We start from the raw sequence: 21816 nt of genomic DNA, 5'->3' as shown, positions 1-21816 counted from the left end.
ATCAGAACTGAAGTGGAGAAAGAAAGGCCTTTGTTGTGCAAGTGTGGCGACTGGAACTCAGATCCCTAGGCACTCTCCTGTGGCGGTGAAGAGACACCATGGCCAAGGCAACTCATAAAAGGAAGCATGTAATTGGGGGCTTGTTTACCGTTTCAGAGGGTTAGTTTATTATCACCATGGCAGGCGGCATGGCAGCTCCCATGGTGCTGGAGCCATAATAGCTGAGAGTTACAGCCTAATACGAGAGAGAGAGAGAGAGAGAGAGAGAGAGAGAGAGAGAGAGAGAGAGAGAGAGAGAGAGAGAGTAAAGTAGGAAAAAAAAAACAGAGGTGGATGGATTTTACCAGGAACTATTCCCACAGGGGACGAGGCATCTCTAGAACTGGGTGGGAATAGGAACACATTGAGGGTCCGTGGAACTTATATTTTTGGTTGTGAGCCTAGCCTTGAACGGCTGAGCCATCTCTCCAGCCCGGGTCAGTGGAACTTGCGCCCAGGAACAGAGTGGGGACCAGTGGATGGGAACTAACTAAGAAACACATCAAGGGGAAGGGGGAATTTTGGCTACACCAGCTGGGTAGGATTCTCTCGAAGACATCAGAGCAATCATCCATCACCTGCAGGGTAGAGGATGAGGAGTTTGATCAGATATCGAAGGCAGGGATTCTTGCTAAACTGGCTTAGTAGGATTTTTGGCTAAAATTGGGCAACACAGGGATGGTCTAGCCTGACTAAATTTTGGTCAAGGAGAAAGTTTTGTCAGATCATCAGTCTTTAAAAAGTATAGAGAACAGGCACAGCTTGGGTGGGAGCTTTGAGTCAGAATTCTATGCTTTTTTTTTTTTTTTTTAAACAAAATGTCAAGGCTCTATTAAAGGCTGTGCAGTTTCTGCAGAAGTTCTGTGGGCTGTTTAGCCTTGGGGGAGCGAGCGAATTCTGCAATGAACAATGCATGTCACTGACGTCAAATCTTTGCTTGTAATTTTGAGAAAGTGGCTCTGTGCATCCTCCCAGGCTTTGGAGAGCTCTGCTGCCTAGGTTAAAGCTTTGTTTTAGGTCCTGGGATTGGGAACAGTGGGATTCATTGATGCTCGTTTCTCAGGAACGTAGTACTTATTCAGCTTGCTGTTGGAATGAAGGACAGGGGCTAGGGAGATGGCTCAGCGGGTGAAGGTCCCCAGGACCCACATGGTGGACAATGAGACCCGATTTCTGACCTACACATGCAGGCCACAGCCCCCGGTAAATAAATAAGTGTAATACATTTTTTTTTTTCAAACTTCGTTACCTTTCTGCCATTCAGAATGTATGGTGCAATCTCTGTGTCTTAGTCTTCTCTAATGAGTCCTTTTCTTTATCTAAATTTTAACGCTCAAGCCTCCTTTCCCATGGGCAGTCACTCATGTATGTCACATTGCTAGCTGATCTATTGTTTTTATTGATCCTGTGGGTAAATGACATATTGCTTGACCATCAAGGGCATGCTCTTCCTTTAAGTTGTTTGCTTTTGCTTAAAACAATGATTCTGAAACAAATTCAATTTTATTTTCAGATTTATTATTTGTAGGTGTTAGTTATTTGTGGTACTGTGCCCTTACCCTGCAAGGAAATGTCATGAAACACGACAGAATCCGCTAATAAGAGTTTTATTAAAGATAAAAGGGACAGAGAGTGTGCAGGCCTGTGGAAGAGACACGTGTGTGGAGAAGAAGAACTGGAAACATGGCGCTGGTTTTTAAAGGCTGGGCGTGCACAAGTTGACATCACTACCCCACGTATGCGGGTAGATCACATGGCTACACTGCGCGTCTAAGTAGCCATGCAACGTCACGGATCCTGGTTACGCCAGACGCCTTGACCCAGAAATGGCTATCTTGACCTGGAACTGGCTAGGCGGAAGTGTCTGCCGGGCATATGCAAACACGCCCGACCATGGGAGCATGTTGTGAACCCTTCAGTAGGTTGCGTTCATTATGAATATAGTTTTTGGTTTGTTTGTTTTCCACCGGATGGTTGGCATGTGTGTGTACTGTGTTCAGAAACTGGAAATTGGTGGTAGGTGACTTTCTCAGTTGCTCTCCAACTAATCTTTTTGCTACAGAGTCTCTTACTGAATCCAGTGTTCCCCGATTGACTGGACTGCTGGCCAGTCAGCTTGCCATCTACCTGTTTCTCTTCCCTGCACTAGGGAATGGATTCATAACTTTTTTCCTTGTTTTCTTTAACCCTAAGACCAATAGGATGAGACATTCTTACGGAGGTCAAGTTCCTACTGAGGAAAAAAAGAGTTCCCTCTGCACTAGGCTCTCCTGGTTCTATTGGAACAGAGCGATTTTATGCAGACAACCTCAACCTCTAAGGGCACTGCAGCTACCCCCCCCCCCCCCACCTCCCGCTCCACCTCCCCCCCAACACAGAGTGGTTGACTCTGGCTTCTGCAGCCCTTTCTGCTGTTTTTGCCCTGACATGTGAAGGGTAACTAAAGCAGCCAGAGGCAGAAATAGTATTCCCATGAAAGAAAATACACGCAAGATGCCTCTGAGAAAGGGAAAGGCAAGCTCAATATGGCTAAATTACAGTTAATTGGGGGGGAAAGGCCCAAGACTGAGTTGAAGAGGCAGCCAGGTGCCAGGTCCAGTTTTAGTTTAAGCACTTCATAGAAGTGAACCTAGGCAACAGTTCTAAAAATAGCTACGACTATTATCCTCTTTTTCTAGTGTGGAAGTCAGCACTCACGATATTCAGAAACTTTTTCAAAGTAATTTGCTTAATAAGCATTTGTTGAATGGAATAAACAAAATTCATTAAATTCATGATGTCACTTAGAACTTGGAAGAATTTTCATTCCTCAGTGTGCAATTGCTTCACTTTCTGCTTTCTGATTTGAAATGCCCTTCTCTATCTATCTATCTATCTATCTATCTATCTATCTATCTATCTTTAGTTTATATTTATTTATGAAGCTCAGATTGGCCTTGAATTTGTTATCCTGGGTGCTGGGACAACATGCATGTACCTGGTGAAGTTACCTTTTAAACCTTTAAAATATAAAAACATTTCTGATAGGACAGGCGGTGTGGCTCGGTAGCTGAGTCCTTGCCAAGGATAGATGAAGGCCTGGCTTAGATCCACAGCACTGCAAAGCAAAGCAAACAAAATCAAGCCGTGTGATGGTTGTGGCTAATGTGCCTCGTCTTCTCCTTCAACAGGGCTTCATTAGCACCGCGGATGAATTTGTTTGAGTGATGTTTTTCATTTCCCTACCATGTAGATACTCAGTCACAGTACCTCTATTCATACCTTGTTCTGTCTTTAGTAATGAATTTTGGCTTCTTTACCACATTGAGCTAGTTAGTTAAACAGTCAGAGCAATCTAGAAAAATCAGGTCTGCAATGTAAGACCTGGGAGGGTCTCCTGTGTGTAACAGACCATCAAAACTGGCCAGAGGGTGGGAGCAGTAGCTCTGGGGATAAAGGTGCTTGCCACACAAGCCTGAGGACCCACCGAGTTCAGTCTCCAGAGCCCACATACATTGGAGAATCAAAGACACAGTTGGAGTTCAAGTGCACAGTACAGTGACAGAAAGGAGAGCCGCTCTGCCTCAAAACATGGTAAGAGGAGAGAAACGACTCCTGGAAAGTCGTCCTAGGATACTCACGTGCATGCACGCAAACATGTACACACACGAATACAATGCACACACACAGGCGCTCATATGCATGTACACGCACACCTTAAGAGAAGTGGTAAGAACAGGTCACAGATTTGATTGTGGGAACTTTGCAATGGCACGCAGGCCATCTTGCTGTCGGGAGGATTAGTCATGATACCAGACACCTGTTCGATACATACTTTTAAGTGATCATCATTCAAATACACAATATTCTTTGAAAAGTGACACCTTGACGGCTCCCCCTTTCCCAGTCCCTACGTCTGAGCCATCATTAAGCTCTTATTTCTGGAATCTCCTCTAGGGGTGGGAAAGGTGTGATATCATGCCTCATCTATCACTAGGGTCACGGTTGACACTTCTATAACACAAGACAAAAGCATAGAGAATTATGTACTACAGTGTACACCCATAGGGGAACCAAGACCCATGGACAACCATTTTAATGCTTAGATTCCATGAAGAATGGACAACATGATTGGAGCCAGCCAATGGTGACAGGCTGAGAGGAGACACTTGACAAGGCTGTCTATTCTGGCTCCTCTTGGCCTCTCTGTGTAGCAAATCAACCCCGGGGTAAAGGGCAAGACGTCTTTTGGAATGAAAGTCTGATAGCTACAGGTGTGGATCTGAGTCTCTGGGGGCACCTGCTCAAGTATCCATTGTTGTATTTTAAAAAATGATGGGAAGGAGTCCCATCATACAACAGGGCCCACATGGGAGGGTTATTGAGGGGAGGGAGAGAAGGGGCAGAGACAGGTCCCTGGGGAAGAGAGTGAAGGAAGAGAAAGAGAAAGATACGGATGTGGACAAGGCCCACTTTTTATAAGGAACCATAGCAAATGCGCACATGGGGTGCTCTTAGTGGCTGTAGATGATGTATATCCTGTCAGGACCCTAAGGGCAGGCCAGTACAGATGCCTGAATGCTAACATTTCCATCCTTTGTTTATTATAAAAAGGTGAGGAGTTAGAAAGGGGTAGCAGGTGAGGCGGGGATGAGGCGCCTTGTTCTCGGGACTGCTTCTTGCTGGCCTGGGGGGCGTTGATCATCTTTGGGGGATGTGAGAAAACTAGGGTGCTGGCCACGTCCTGGGGGAGCTGGCTATTTCACTTTGCAGTCCAGGCTCCGTAGAACCCTCCAGAACCGCTTGGACCTGGCAAGATGTTGTTTGAGTGGATCCAAGTTAACTCCCTGGAGCTCACAAGAAATCATGATGAGGTCACAACCAAGATGGAGGAGAGCCACATGGTTGCTGTTAATCGTTATGTGCACATACACACATAATTAAACAGAATTTGAGCAAATAGAGAGGGAGGACCTGTGTGTGCCGAGCAAGACGAAGCTGGCTTCTCCATCTCTGATTTACACATTGCAGCAAACAGAACGTTTAGAGAGGGAGAGCAGACAGACACAAGCAGGTCCTGGAGCAAAGAAAAAGAAAGAAAGTGGACAATTCTTTCTTGGTTCCCTGACTGCCTGGTCTGAGGAATACTGAGGCCAGTCTCACATCCAGGGGAGTGGTCAGAGGCGGCACCAGAGACCCAGTTGTTGGTGTTGAATGGAAGGCAAAGCTGGGGGTGAATGAGAAAGCAGATTTGTTACAGGTGGAAGAGAGCGAATCAGAAACCAGATTTGTTAGAAGCGGAAAAGAGAAATCTGCTGTGGGTGGAGCAGGTCGGTAGGGTCCTAGCGTGAAGTCGGTATCCTTGGTGGGCCCTGCCAAGGTATGCCGCTAAACAAGCATGCCACACACAACAAAGTCAGTACAAGAGGTGTGAGGGAGGGGGAGAGCAAAGACTGAAAGGCTGTGTCAGAGTACGGACTTGGTAAGAGAAAGCTTGAAAGTAGGGTACCCCCTTCTGTCTATCGGATGGCAGGCAGAAGTTGCAAACGTCCTGTGAAATAACAAGATATAGGGTGCTGATAAGTGGCCATTTTGATTGGTATCTAAGGAGTATGAGACCAAGTCTGACTACAAAGGTGGATAAGTTAAGCCCTTAAATCAGGTCCTAGATATGGAGGTAGGTGCTTTTTCCGTGAGTGAGGTAGAGAAGGTCCACGGGCTGGAATCTCTAGCATCCCAGAAATTCAGCAAGCACCGATGAGGAGGCACAGGCTGCTCAGTGGACCATCATCCAAGAAAGCAGGGGCCGATGGGCTAAGAGCCCAAGCGAGACACAGTCGCCTGGTACCAGGACTTCGAGAAAAGTCAGAAGGTGAGGACTGTGCTTGAGAAACGAAGCCTCGTTCATGGGAAATGGCCAGAAGCGGAGTGGGGGCTTACCAATCAGTGGTGTTGGATGGGGAGTCCCAGCGACCCTCAGGTGGGAAAGTAGGGCTGTTGCAGGTGGACCAGGTTCCAGGGTCCCGGTATGTGTCAGACTGCCAGGAGAGCCTATCCGAACCACGGAACCAAATGTATTTTAACAGTGGCCGAAGGAGTCAAACCATGTAACATCCATAGGTACAGGTGTGGGTCTGAGTCCCTGGGGGCACCTGCTCAAGTACCCATAGCTACAGGTGTGGGTCTGAATCCCTGTGGGCACCTGCTCAAGTACCCATAGCTACAGGTGTGGGTCTGAGTCTCTGGGGGCACTTGCTCAAGTATCTAGGTTCTTGTCTTCTAGGGTAAAGAACTGGACCAGGAACGCATAAAAAGAATAGAAACAGACAGACTGAAATCCCTTCTACATTATGACCTGTTTCCAGACAGAAGAACCCAGGAAATCTCTCCTAGTCAGCTCCTACACAGAGTCAAGGATAGGATGTCAGGTTTTGTGCCTGCATTTGGGGGTGGAATTTATTTTCTCTGACCTGACTTGACCTGAGGAATTCTGATTTCTGTGAAGAAGGGATGGGAGGCAGGGAGGCATGTAGAGGCCAGAGAGGCCCTTCTAGGCTTTTCCAATGTCCTTCAGTGTAATGTATTCAACCAGAATGGCACATTCATGCCGGACAGCTGTCCTTCTGAAGGTCGTCTTCTGGGCCCCCATGCTCTAGCTCTCCTCTCCCGTATTGGCGAGCATTCTCTCTCACTTGTTTCGATATCGTATTAAACTGCAGCTGCTAGAACATGCCTGTAAACTCTGCATTTGTGAGGCTAACCGCAGGAGGATTGAGAGCTCAAGGCCAAACTGGGCTGCAGAGCAAGCCTCTGTCTTAAAAAAAAAAAAAAAAAAAAAAGGTCCATTCAGACCTTCAGTCCTCCTCAGTCTCTCTCCTCACTCCACAGTCCCATGGAATGCTATTGTAAAATTCGCATCTCAGCAGGGCTGTGTCCTTTCAGCAACTTCCTGGTGCCCTGGGGAGTGAGAAGAGGACTCAGTTGCCCCTGCCTCTCCAGCCTCCTCCCATAGGCTCCAGGCTCCGTGCCCCACCACACTGGTTTTTATGGAGCTTCTTTTTGTCTCTCTCTTCGCCTGATAGTTCAGCTTGACAGACACTTTCTCCAGGGCAGCCACCTTCCCTAACCAAGCAGCATCCTGTATCCTGAGAAATCCCAGCTCTACATTTCCTTTGTGAGATGGCAGACCACGAGAGAGCCTCTCGGCTGTGAGAACTGAAGGGGACGGGCGCTGGTACTTCTCCCCACAGACAGCATCCTCCTAGTCTAGTCGGGGACCAGCCACAACCCCACCTCCGTAAATACTTGTTGCATAAGTGTGCAAATACTTAAAAGTGAGTTTTATGCAGTTCTATGGGGGTGACATTTCGTAAAGTGTTCTTCCACAAGCTGCTATTTCAGCAGTGTGAGCTGGAAAGGCTGGAGGAACTCTTAAGCCCAAAGATGCGAGGAGAAAGACCACCAACCCAAGTCATCATGGCCAAATTAAAGCAGGCAATTCATTTAAAGCAAGCTTGTGTGTGTGTGTGTGTGTGTGTGTGTGTGTGTGTGTGTGTGTGTGTACCCAGGCTGCCTCCCCTAAGGTGGAATTCAAGAGGTCAGCATTGGGGATGAGGAAGACAAGGTTTTTATAGCTCAGGGATAGGGGGTGTCCAAATGAGCCATGAGGTAGTCATAACAACCTTTGAAACAAAGGTAGGATGGCAAAGCGGTTGTGACACCTTTTGAAATGAAGGCATGGTTGCTGTCTCCTGGAACAGGCAGTACAGGACCATGTGTAGTTAAGGTTACAGGTGGGGCAGGGCCCAATCTTGGAGAAACAGATTTAATCACAAACAGGAATGAACCTAGTTTGTTTTTACTGTAAGATGGCTTCAAGCCTAAGATGGAGGCAGGCTGGTTTATCAGAACCGGGCCTTTCTCCCAGCATTTTATCTGCTTCAAAGGCCTCATGAAGAAAGGTACACAAGGGACTTTATAAGCCAGGGTGATCTTTATAAATGCCAGAGATTACTACGGGTCAGATTGTAGGTCTGAAGCACTCTGGTTGACTTGAGGATTTCCTCATGGGTTATACTGGAAATTAGAGCCTGTGTTGTCCGGGGAATGAGTGAGGACTTTTGATAAATGTCTCTGTCCTGGTAAGTGAGAGCCAAAATAGAACCACAGTTAAGCACTAGGGATGAGCATAGCACCAATTGGTTAATGATAATTGTTTTATCTTAAAAGTGCAGTTTCTTCTTTTAAGCCTGGATTCTTTTCCTGTACTGTCTAGGGGGTAGGGTATGAAGCGGTCCAGTTTCAGAAGCCATTTGTGGGGTTCAGGACTCCACTTAACTGAGTGGTATCCCTGAGGTTGTCCCATAGAGGTAACAGAGGCCTTGGAAGGTCATCTTTAAAAAATGAGAACAGCCACACCAGTTTGAGAAGCTAAAAATTAGTCCTTTTTTTTTTTTTTTTTTTTTTTTTTTTTAATGTATCTGTTGGGGATTCAATCCATGGCCTTGTAGATGTTAGGCAAACTTTTCACAATAGAGCTACATTCCCAGCCCAAGACTGGTTCTGTGTGATACAGAGGAAACGCCAATGAGGCATAAAGATAAGGAGGCTATGAGTAAAGGCAAGGGCATTTGCTGCTAGGCCTGACAAGCTGCGTTCTATCCACGGAACCATTTCGGGGAGGGAGACAACTGACTCCTGCAAGTTGTCCTCTGGTTCCCACACGCGTGCAGTGGTACCCAGCCTGGGACCACAAAGCTCTGTGGAAGAGCATGCATATTTAGCATACATGAAGCCCTAGGTTCAATCTCTACCACACACACACACACACACACACACACACACACACACATAAACACATATGCACGCACACGCATGTGTACGCGTACATGCATGAGAACCCAACCCAAACCCAAACAAAAACAAACAAGTCCAAAAAGGGGGGTTGGGGTGGGTGAAAGATACAACTGAGGACTTTACTTAGGTAAAGGTTTGATTCCTTGATGCTGGCATTTAGGATTTAAGTTCACTGACATTTAAATAGTCTATGTTCGCACACCCAGGGGAGGAGGTGGGGGATTCTATGCATGACCAAGATCTTGCTTGGGTTTACTGTGTCATTGTAGGGTTCTGGGCTTTTTCTGCAAGACTGCATGAGCACAAAGCCTTCACCAGAATGATGTCAGAAAACTTAATTAAAGTAAGAAGGAGTAAGGCTTTCATGGGAAAGAGGTGGAGGTGGGGTCAGGGTGGAGGAAGATCGGGTTTCTTTGTCCTGATGACGCCCTGGGGAGCTGTCTGTATATGAGCTGGTTATGGAAGCTTTTTCCTGGGATACTTTGCTTTTCTGGTGTTTGTGTTAGTCTGGGACTCTTGCAAAGCTCTGGGTACTTTTAGAACAGGGAGACACACCCCTGGATGCCAGCCGCTGAACTTTAGCCAGACAAATCAGATATAATTAAGACATCAAAGGGACTGTAGACAAATAAATAGTGTAAAGACTATGGCTAAGAGGGTGTGCAGCTTTATTTGACAAAGTTACACAGATATAACATCACCTAGATCAAATATCTGTGACTGATAGGAGCCAGACTCCTCGAATAGCCTTCTGAGGTTCTCCGTCCAGTCAGTGGCTAACCTTTTGGGAAACTTGGTCAAAACACTGAACATTCCCAAAGGAGACAGAGTGGTTGGTGCATCCCAGGAAAGGTGTGGCAGTATTCTTGTAAGAAAGTGTGAGCGTGGCTGTGGGGTTGGCCAGAGGTTTGAGCTCTTGCAACATTACAGGTATGCTCTAAAGGGGATAGTGGGACCCCGTGGGTAGTTTTAGGGTAGGAATCCCCAAGGTGGACAGTTCTAATTACTGTCCTTGGCCAGAAGCTGGAAGTAACTTTGATTCTGTCCTGGCCAGAGGCCAGGAAAGGACTTGTGGTTTCCTTTTATCTTTCTGTTCCCCTCACAGAGAACTTAAACAAGTATCCCTGCCTGGAAACTCCATGTGATGACGTGGCTGGCGCTGAGAGGTCTCTGCACACTCATGGGTGGGATATCTGGACCAGCGGCTTCCCCATGCCTCACCCCAGCTTCCGCCACAGTCACAGAAAAAACCTCCGAGCTAACAGCTTGGTGACACTCCATTTTCTGGCCCTACTCCTGTTGTATGGAAACCTCTCCCACCTATAACCTTACAATAAAACTCCATCCTAAACTCACAGTCCCACTGTCCCTGTCATAAGACGTGGGACCCAGAAGCCACTGACTCAGTGTCACTTTGGTGGCTGTTGATTTGTCCAGGACTCCAGCATTCCGAGTTACGACCACTTGAGCAAGAGAGAAACCTCCCTCCCTCGCGAGGACCCCTGTTGCGAGGTATTCGTACACCGTGTGAAGATATATTGCTGTGATTGGTTTAATAAAGAGCTGGATGTCCAATAGCTAGACAGGAGGTATAGGCAGGACTTCTGGGAAGAGAGAGGAAGTAGGAGGAGATAATCGAGGCACAGAGGAGACGCCAATGAGACACGGAGGGAGTCAGACATACAGAATGAAAGGAAGGTTAAAAAGTCACATGGGGAAACATAGATGAATAGAAATGGGTTAATTTGTTATAAGAGCTAGTTAGGGACAAGCCTAAGCTACAGGCTGAGCTTTCATAATTAGTAATAAGTCTCCGTGTCATTATTTGGGAGCTGGCTGGCAGAACAGAGAAAGACTCGTTACAGACCCCACTTTGCCAGTATCAGATCCTTGCTTTTTCCATTTTTCTCTTGTGTGTGGCCACAAAGTGAATGGATATGTTCTGCCACATGCTTCTACTATGGTATTGCCACAGGACCCAAAATCATGGGGCCGACCTACCCTCAGTGGAAAATCATTTGGGCTCGCTCCAAAAAAGTCTTTCCTCTTTAATTATACCAGGTATTTTGTTATAGCAATGGAAAACGAATACACAGCCTCTCCCTTTCCCAGTGCTGTTGATGGAGCCCAGGGCCTTCATGCATGTTAGGCCAGTGGTCTACCATTGAGTTGCATCCCTAGACTTCTCACTAAATTTGTGTGGGGGGGTGCATATGTGTACACATCAAGGCCAGAGGACAGCTTTGGATACTGTTCCAAGCACTCCATCTTGCTTTTTGAGACAGTTTCTCACTTGGACTGGGGCTCAACAAGTAAGGTAGGGCGCTTGGCCAGTGAGCTCTGGAGATCCTCCTGTCTCTGCTACCCAGCGCTGGGATTACAAGCATACACCAGGGTGCCTGAACTTTTTGTGGGTTCTGGAGAACACTTCTTCCCAGACACTCTGCAGGCCAGGAAGCTGAGGTCATATTCTTTTTATTCTGTGTGCACCATTTGCTTTTCTTCTGGAACCTGATTCTGTACGCTGGAATTCCCTCGCCCTGAAGGCTTTGCTTTGTTTAGTTCTCTGTCTCTACTAGAGCAAGAGCTAGATAGGCCAAGCCATGAATACTGTGTAGTTATTGTCCTTGGGACAGAGGTGAGATGCTAGAAGGTACCTTGCTGGGGCCAGCTCCAGGGAGGGGGAGGGGAAGGGAAGTCATTTTTGTTTTCTACTGCCCATCTCTTCCAGTCTATCAGGTTTCTAAAGTTAATCTGAGTGGAAGCGTTTTTTTGTCCCCTTTGGAAGATGACTGGGTCTGAATGCTTTTGTTTACTTTAATTCCCTGAGAATTCAAACATCATTACTATATCAATGTATTAGAGTCTTGTGCCACTGTGAGGAAATTCTCAAGGAAAGTAACCTAGTGGAGTTAAGATTTACATTACCTTATAGCTTAGAGGGCTCAGTCTGTTCATGGTTGCTTGGCCCCATGCACTGGAGCAGAACGTCATGGTGGTGGGAACACATGGCAGAGAAGCATCTTCATCCTAGGGCCGATAAGGAGCAGAGAGGTGGCTTGTGAGGCACCTGCTCCCAATAACCTGCTTCCTCCTAAAGTTTCCAGAACCTTCCAAAATATGTCATCTGTTGGGGGACCAAGCCTTTTCATAGTCAAACCATAGCAATCAACTTAATACTTTTTATTTGTCTATTTTTCCTTAATTATTATTAATGATTCTGCTAACGAAGTTGCCATTTGGGGGTACAGTGGCCTGTGGTAGCCCATAGAGACTTCTCTTTCCTTTCTGGGTACATCTTTCTTCCCTCAGAGAATTTCACTGATGTTCTGTGAAGCAGTATACAGATTACTGTATGCAGTAGTTATACAGTAGCTAATAGATGGAGTTTTTTTCAAGACAGGGTTTCTGGCTTGGTCCCTGGCTATCCTGGAACTCCGTCTATAGGCCAGGCTGGCTTCAGATTTACAGAGATCCGTCTTCTTCTGCTTCCTGAGTGCCGGGATTAAAAGTGTGCCACCACCACCTGGCTAGATTGATTGTTCTTGATTGAGAATTTCAGTCTCAATTGGGATTCTATCACTTGCAATGAACATACTAGTATCAGAATTACTATTTTGACACTGGGTTTCTAAATTGATTAAGATGGCTTTCCCAGCATTCATCTCTGTCTTCCTTTGCATTCAGCATCAGAATTTTCAGAGCAGATCTCAAAGAATTAGATATCTTGATGTTCTTCACATGTAGATGCACACAAAAAACTATATATATGTGTTTATATAAATTACATGTATATATGATATATTTTACATTCTTGGAGAAGTATTAATTAATGAGGAACATTTCACTGTGCATGGTGAGGCTTCTACTAAAATCCAGCTCTAGGGGGCTGGAGGTGGCTGAGAGGTTACAGCACTGGATGTTTTTCCAGTGGATCTGGGTTTGATTCCCAGCAGCAATGGCAGCTCACAGCTGTCAGTAACTCCAGTCCCAGGGAATTTGTCGCCTTCTTCTGGCCTCCATGGGCACCAGGCAGGCATCTGGTGCATAGATACACAGGCAGGCAAAACACTCATCTATGTTAAAAGAAAAAAGAAAAAGAAGAAGGAAAAAAAATCCAGTGTTAGTAGAAAAGCATCCCTGAGAAGAAATGCTTCATTTTCCATTGTTCAAGGCCAGACTTGTTTGTCGGAAATAGCTTTCTTAAGACACAGAAACACCACCTCAAAATGAATTCCCCAGGAAGAGCTGAGGAATGATGCAGACAGGTCATTGATTCAATAGCAAGGGGAACACAGTAAGTACCTGGCAGGCCAGAGAATGGAAACTCTTCTTAACTGTTTTACATAATCCTGTTTTCACAATAGCTTTGAGGTGGGAATTATTGGCCCCATTTGACAGAAGAGGAAAGAGAGGATCACTATGATTCTGTGCTTTGAATGAAAATCAGGCCTGGCTCCCTAGTGGTTTTCCTTGGAGTTCCCTATTGCTGGGGTGATTAACTTCCTTTTCTACATGGCTTAAGAAGACCTGCTACTTATAATTATTTTTAGAACAATTCTAGGCTCAAAATGCCTATGCAAAAATCCAAGGGACCTTATTCTTCCAACTCTGGCAGAAATTATTTTCTGAATCTGAACAGTGTATGTTCTGGGTTGGAAACACCATGTGTAGCTCCTTGGCAATGAATTGAGGCTTCTCAGATTGAGGAGAAAAAAAAAAACAAAAACACCAAAAAAACCTTTCAAATGGAGCCTTGTGCCGTGCTGCTAGGAGGAGAAGGGACTCAGGAGCCTTGTGTTCTCAGCAGCACGAGCTGGGAAAGCATCTCTGCACCCAGAGCTGGACAAACCCACCTGCGGGCTCGGGGGATCTTGTTAACACTGATTGATGAATGAGCTGGAGGTGGGTTCCAAGCCTGGGTGGAGGTGGCAGCTTCCAAGAGGCACCAGGATAGCCCAGGGGTGATTTTGCACATCGCTGTGGACCTGGAGAGATGTCTGGTTTGAACCTCGCTGTGGTTGTTCAGTCATGTTTGGGGCTCTGTATAGGAGGATCGTTGACCAAGACATAATGCAAACGCTGAAAAAAAATCAGGTTAGGTAAATTGCCACAGTGGCCATGAGGACAAAAACCATGCTTTCACTGTCCCTTGGGGGAATTTCAGTCCCATATGGGGTGACGGGGAAGACATGGAAAGAGAAGGCGCAGGGGCATTTCACCCTTGTGCTGGGTGCAGGAAGCAGAGTAAAGGCGGAAAGGGAAGGGCTGCCCTGAGCATGCTGACATGAACTTCCACTTCCAGAGTGGCCTTGTTGTGGTTTGTTTTTAATATCTGAGACTCTTCGGGTTTTGCTTGTTTGTTTGGGGGTACTCTCCATTCTTTTGCTATCCTTGTTTTTACTCACTTCCTCTCATTGTATAGAAATTTGAAGTTAAAGCATGATGGGACTGGCAAGATGGCTCAGTAGGTAAAGGTGTCTGTGGCCAAATCTATTGACCGAGTTCAACTCCCATCCCAGGATTCACATGGTGTAAGGAGAGAATCAGCTCTCACAAGCTCTCTGACCTACACACATGCACATTTTTTTGTTTTGTTTTGTTTTTGAGGCAGGGTTTCTCTGTGTAGCCCTGGCTGTCCTGGAACTTGCTCTATAGACCACGCTGGCCTGGAATTCAGAGATTCATCTGCCTCTGCCTCCCAAGTGCTGGAATTAAAGAAGTACACCACCACCGCCCGGCTGAGAATGGATATTTTAAAAATTAAGAAGGAAGAATTATGAAACTGCCCATCAAAAGCTTCATGATGGTGGTGTTTATGCTAGTGGATCTGTTTGAACCAGTTGAGTGCTGGGAAAAGAAGTGTTTGTTTACGAGGTCTGCGCCATTTGGTCTGAACAGAGAGTGAACGTGTGTTTCAGAAAGGGAAGGATGATTTGTGAAAATAAATGTCACATATTTGTTTCAATTTCAGTAAGTGATGACTTCTTTTCAAATACATAAGGCTGCGGTAGCTTTTTGTTTGTTTTGATTTTTAAAGTCAACATTTAGGGGCTGGGGTGATGTCTCTGTTGGCAAAATGCCTGCTGTGAAAGCAGGAGGCCCTGAGTTCAGATTCCCAGAACCCATGCAAAAAGTGAAGCATGCCTATAACCCCAGCCCTGGGGCAGAGGCTGGTGGATCCCTGAAGCTCTTTTGCCTGCCACCTAGCTGAGTGGATGAGCTTCAGACTGGAAGAGAGAGACACTGTATCAAACAATAAAGGAAAGACACTAAGCAAAGATATCACATAGACTTTTCTTATTCTATGATTAGAAACTGCTGTGTGGATGTGACAGTCTGTGGATGTGACGATCTGTGGACGCTTCTAGCTCCTTCCTTCCTTGTCTTTTTTGTTTGTTTTGGTTTTGGTTTTTTTGGGGGGAGGTTTCTCTATGTAGCCTTGGAGGCACTAGAACTCACTCTGCACATCAGGCTGGCCTCACACTCACAGAGCTCTGCCTGTCTCTGCCTCCTGAGTGCTGGGATCAAAGGTGTGCATCACCACTGCCTGGCTGCCTCTTTTTAATCACAAGTGATTCCTTTTTAAACATGGCTCAGCCTATTTTTCTTCCAGATCATATCAGGAGTAAATTGTGTTGTCTGATCTCTGAATGAAGTACCATGATAGGCAAATTTCACTCTCCCCCGCTTTGAACCTGGCCCTAGTCTGTTTCCCCATTCATCAGCCTGTGGTAAACCTCCCTGACTTCGTGATTAACTTGGAGACAGACCAAGTTAACCTGCTTACCTCTTAAATATCCTAATGAGTTTTTGGAAAACTGATCTGTGCACATTCAGATGGTGTTCTTGTGAGAATTCTGTCGCTCCATCCTGTTTTTTTTTTTTTTTTCCTGAGACAGAGCTGTCTATGAAGATTCTGGAACATCCATCCTAGGTACTGACTGGCACATCATTAGCACCGAAAGAAGCTCAATTCGAACTTTAACCAGGACAGCATCTGCTGTGGGACTCATGAGCTTTATAGATGTGCTGATGCTGTGGTCAGCTAGGTGTCAGTCACCATTAATGGAGCATGACCAATAGGAACCTTTCGGCTTCTTTCATCTTCACCTGCAGGGTATTTCCCCCACTAATGAAAACGTGCAAATGGGGAAAGAATCGGGATTCCTTTCTTTCTTTCGTGTTTGCCTCGCCTGGCAAGCTCTCATTTAATAAAAAGCGTGATGGGCAACTATGGAGTGTCTACCTTGTCTGCGTCGAAGCATTTTTGGGTCATGCCAGACTTCCACAATGGGAAATTGAAAACCGGTTCCCTTCCTCACCCAAGCAAGGCACCACCGCCTGCATCCTTCTCTTTTAAGCCCAGACCCTTGAAGCTGAAGATTTTCGAAGTAGGGTGTGTCTCTAGAGCTGCTGCACAAAGCAAAAGCAAACAGACTAAATTAATTTAGACTTCAGAATCATCCTCATAAAATGCTTCAGACACCATAAGAAATGTCATCTCCTGGACTAATCTATTCTCTCTCTCTCTCTCTCTCTCTCTCTCTCTCTCTCTCTCTCTCTCTCTCTCCTCTCTCTCCTGAATGCAAACTATCAAGACACACCTCCTGGGTCAATATAAACTCCTTATTCCAAATGCTTCCTCAGCATCTTTCAAGGGTTTTCTCCATCCTGTACATAAAAACTCAGGGGCTGTGTGCAAGGAAGAAAAGAGGAACAATGTATTCATTACAGTCTGTTAAGTTGCCAGCACTAGGCAATTAAAAGGTACGCCTTGTGGAAACACTGCAAAAACAGCACAGTTAGTCCTATTGTGTTCTCATTAACAAGATTGTTATGTTAGCTCTCCAGGTGGAAGCTTGAGAAGCAAAACATTCCTGGCTCGGAAGGCACTCCAGGAAAACCAGGACTTGCGGATAGCTGGGACCTGTGCAAAGCCTCTTGTTTACACTATAAATAAATGTGCACATCCCTTTGGCTGTATAAATACAATGCCACATCCATTCTACTGGACTAGAGGAAGAAGCCATTTAAAGGGACATCAAAGTCTTCCCAAAGCTAATGGCTCTGGTGCTCCCGACTGTCATCGCTGCCGGCCCTAAGTAATGGCTCCCCCGGGACATGGGAATTTGGATTCTTTCCTGGCAGCGAACTATGTTGCGAATGCTGGAAGACAGTGCTGGAAAGGATGGCTGAGACTCTGAGAGGCTTTTCACTGTGCCCTTTGCTATTTGGCAAGTGTTTTAAAATGATGGACCACGTCATTGCCACTTGCCAAATTTGGTGGCATAAAGGATGGTGGCTATCTGATTTCTCCAGCTTTGTCTGTGTGCAAGGAAAACATAGCCAAGAATGTTAGTGATTCAGATTCTCCCAAAAGATGAACGAGTAGCCCACCTTGCAGACTTCACCTTCCATGCCAGTAGCTTTAGTTTTCACAAGATAGAAACCTTCATGGCTCTTCTTATGATTCACTTGAAAATATAGCACATTGTTTGTTTTAAGGCAACAGGAGGGAAAAGTCTTATCAAGTTGTCACAGGGCTCTTTTTCTTAATGATAAACATAATATTTACCAGAAGATAAAGATGAAGCTGAGGCTGCTTCAGACTCATACCAACTTCAGGCAAGTCCCTCAGATGACTTTCTTAGGGCCTAATGGTTATCTCCAACCAGTTGTCACGAAAGTTCTTGCTCAGCTGGGTAGGGGTGGTGCAGGCCTTTAATCCCAGCACTTGAGAGGCAGAGGCAGGCAGTTCTCTGTGCATTCGAGGCCAGCCTGGTCTACAGAGCTAGTTCCAGGACAGCTAAGGCTACACAGAGAAACCCTGTCACGAAAAACAAACAAACAAAAAAGTTTTTGAGCAGTGAGGTCTTTTGCGTGGACAGTCAGGAGCGGGAGAGAGCAAGACCGTGGTGCAGTTCCGACAGGTTGCCGGTTTACAGTTTTCTCTGATGGCCCACTAATAGCTATTTCTGGATTCTGCTAGATTAAGAGCCTACCCCAGTTTGTTAATTAAAAGTTGATCGTGGAAAGCATGTATCTTTTATCTAAAACATAGCCTTACAGTAGTAATTTTCATAGAAATCCCCATAGCAGTAAAGTTGAGAGGAAAAAAAGAACGGTGCTCTGCTGGTGAGAGCCGGACACTGTTGCGGCAGCCACTCACAGTCGGGGGTTGGGGCCCACAGAACACCAACTACCTTGAAAATCAAAATCCGTCTCTGAGCCTCATCCAGTCATGTGTGAGCACAGGTGCAGGTTAAAGCTGGGCTGATTCTTCACTTTTTGGGAGGAGGAACAAGTCTAGGCAATTAATGTGTAACCTCAATTATCATCTGCATGTGGGCTTAATTATAAAAACAGAGAAGGTTTTAATTTTTCATTACCGTCATCATGATGATCCAATTTCCATGGCGGGTCTGGTGCTGAGCAGGAAGGGTCACAGATGGCCTTCAGCGACCCCAGCCTTCTCGCCCTCCCCCACGGTACCCCTTTCTTCTCTTCACTGGCACTTCTTCTTTTAGCTTTTAGTGGAGACTGTTGAAAACTGATTATTTGGAGAAATTAGTACACTTTAACAAATTCTATTAAGGAAAACAACTTTAAATGCCATCTGAAAAGAGGAATCTATAAGACTCAACATTGAAATACAGTGTGGAGAAGGAAAGGGGTGTGTGTGTGTGTGTGTGTGTGTGTGTGTGTGTGTGTGTGTTAGAACCACATGGAATTAGATGGCCCTCCTGTTCTCTCGCTAACATTAGACTGTTTGTCTTCAAAGGATGGTTAGATAGCTTTCAAAACACAGACAACAGAAAAAAAAAAATCAACAGAACATTAGAAGAAAAGTGTCGAGCTGCGTTAACTAAATTCGTGCAGGGCCAGATAGATATACTGGTGTGGCAGTGCAGACTTGCTATCCCAGCATTCAAGAAGGGGGCAAGAACCTTGAAAATCTGAAGACTAGCCTGGCTACCGTGAATTCCAGGCTGGCTTGGCCTATGAGATCCCATCTGAAAACAACCACCACACAAAAGCAAAAACAAAAAGATGTTTGGTTTTGGGGGTCATATAGTTTCTGTCCCAATCTGCTCTTTCGTTAAATGCACTGGGGTATTTTAATGGGGGCAATAAACGGGCAGCTGGCCGGATTTGTTAGTGGGCTGTATTCCCTGGTCGGTGGTCTGGGCTGGACTCGGAATACGGAGATCACACTAGGCAGAAGCTATTTTCAGTGAACTGTATTAACAGAAGGGACGACCTCCTCGCTCAGAGACATCCCAACTTAGTTCGACTTCCCTACAGGTCAGAGCAAAGAGGAAAAGCAGGTTTCTGTTTAGAAGGCGCGCTTTCCGTAAGATTAGAGCACACCAGTTGCTCGGAGAGGTGCCGGCAGGATGGCTATACTAATCTAAAGGGGAAAGGCGCCAAGAGGTCTAAGAGACAAAGACATCCTGTTTTCCGCAGTTTCATTTAGCTGCTAAGTGCCCCCGGGAGCCAAAGGCAGCATTCCCAAGCACAGTTTGGGAAAGTTGCCTTGAGGACACAGGCACTGCATGGACTGGGCTTGAATGGACACAGGATAGCACCCAGTGACCTGAAGGAATGAGCTTCCAGTTAGTTGTCAGGAATGCCCGAGTCCGCGGAGCAGTCTCACATCCAGCTTCAGGCACGCCTGTTAAAAGACAAAACCACCACAAATCTAGCTTTGGAGCTCTTCGGTGCCTTTTAGGTGTGATTCTGGAGTTGAGCCCCACAGAACCAGGACAGGCTCAGAGAGCTGCTTCCTGCGCTGTGGTCAGAGAGCATTTCAGGACGGAAGTCACAAACAAACGCAGTCCAGGAGGTGGAGCTGAGGGGACAGCTGAGCGCCCTCAGCCACTGAGCCATTCGCCAAGGCTCTTACCCACCACCACTCATAACTTTCTGGATTGTTCCCCTTGACTTCGTCACATTCTTTCTTTTCTTCTCCACACAGCTGACTTCCAACACTAGGGTCTAAACTCAACGACTTAGGTGGAGGCTCTACCTACTCAGATACATCCCCAGCCCTTAAAAAACAAAACAAGTTGGGCGGCGGCGGCGGCGGCGGCGGCGCGCGCCTTTGATCCCAGCACCAGTAGTTTTGGTGACTGTCCTGGAGCTCACTCTGTAGCCCAGGCTGGCCTCAAACTCACAGAGATCTGCCTGCCTCTGCCTCCCGAGTGCTGGGATCAAAGGCGTGCGCCACCACCGCCCGGCTCTTCTTGGCATTCTTGATGATTTACAGGTGCGGTGGCTTACATGTCTTGTTACCTGTCTTCCAGGTTGGGGCACCTCGAGCCCTCGTCTTCACTGCTTGGATCCTGACCCTTTGACTGCCACTCAATCTCTGCTCTCTGTCTCCCCGTCACTATTTCTTGGTCACACTTGTCATCATTGCTGTCCCTGTCTCTACCTGAGAGTGAACAAAGATTGGGTTTTCATCCCATCTATAATCAGTCTCTGTATCTCTGTATCTACGGTTTAGACTGTGTCGACTGGAGGCTGGAGACAGAAAAGGTCGGTTCAGTCTCAGGGTGGGTGACACATGCAAGGTTGCATATGCATGCAGTAGCAACGGCGGGCCATATCTGTCTGGATGTGGCGGCTCTCTTCATATCTGACATCAACAGGGACTTCATTATAATATCGGTAGCATTTCATTGGCTCAGCCAATGAGATTGTTAGTCATTTTCCATGACCACCACCGGGCACAAAGAATGTCATTAAACCAACCAAGATGTCAAGATTCCTGAAGTATTTTCTGTCCCTGGTGATGAAAACCAAATATGCCGCTCACATTGCAGGCATGTATAACCTATTGGACTGTTCCAGAACATAGCAGGGTGACTAAGAAAGAACAGAAAATCAATCCATTCATTCATTCTGGTACAGACAGACTGAGAGCGAGCCAAGGCCATCGCTAGGAAGATAATCAGAGGGTCAAGCCTCGGGAGCAGGGAAAGCAGGGAGGGAGAAAATGAGCGACACACAGAGCTGGGAGCCATGGGAGCTGTGTGGAATGTGGTCAGAGGAACAGGCTAGGGTGACAAGTTCAACATCCAGACCCAGGGCAGTGGCAGCACTAACCACTTCTGCGGGGTAGGGGCCGGCTTGCCTGCGTGGAGAGTTGGCACTAGGGTGGCCCTGAATGGAACAATTCACGAGTCAGCTATTTCTTTGCTAAGTGGATCAGTGTCTCACTTGGTTTTACAGCATCTGCAATCTCATTGCGATAAAGGGTTTTGGTGTGCTTGAGGTGGACTAGCGAATCTTGAAATTTTTCTCTCTCTTTTAGAAAGAGCGACACACCTATGTACGAGGTATGTGTGAACACAAGTGAGCATGTGCCCCAGTGTGCATGAGGTCAGAAGGCACCCTTGGGTATCAGACGTTAGTTCCCTGGTTAGCTGTGGTGTGTGCCAGGCTAGCTGGCACATGAGCTTCCAGGGCATTTCCTGTTTCCATATCGCATCTTGCCTTAGGAGTGCTGGGACAATAGATGTAAGCCATCGCATCAGCTTTATGTGGGTTCTGATCTGAACTCTGGTCCTCATGCTCGCTTGCTTGGTGACTACTTTACCCATTGACCCATCAGTTCCTCAGCCATTATCCTGAGAAGTTTCAGTGGAGCCTTAAGTTCTTAAGTTGTGCTGATTATCTCCTGGTTAGTGGCATAATTTTGTACTACTGACTCTATTCCAGAGAGAGAGAGAGAGAGAGAGAGAGAGAGGATTGAAGAATATTAAAAAAAAAAAGAAAGAAAGAAAAAAGACCTTTCAGCTTGGCGGTGGTGGCGGATCTCTGTGAATTCTAGGCCAGCCTGGTTTACAGAGCAAGTTTCAGGACAACCAGGGCTACACAGAGAAACTCTGTCTCAAAAAACAAAAACAAGAACAAACAAACAAAAAAAAACCC

The sequence above is a fragment of the Peromyscus leucopus genome, chromosome 5 (assembly GCF_004664715.2).
Source record: "Peromyscus leucopus breed LL Stock chromosome 5, UCI_PerLeu_2.1, whole genome shotgun sequence".
Classification (NCBI taxonomy): Eukaryota; Metazoa; Chordata; class Mammalia; order Rodentia; family Cricetidae; genus Peromyscus; species Peromyscus leucopus.
This window is presented reverse-complemented; position numbering follows the sequence as displayed.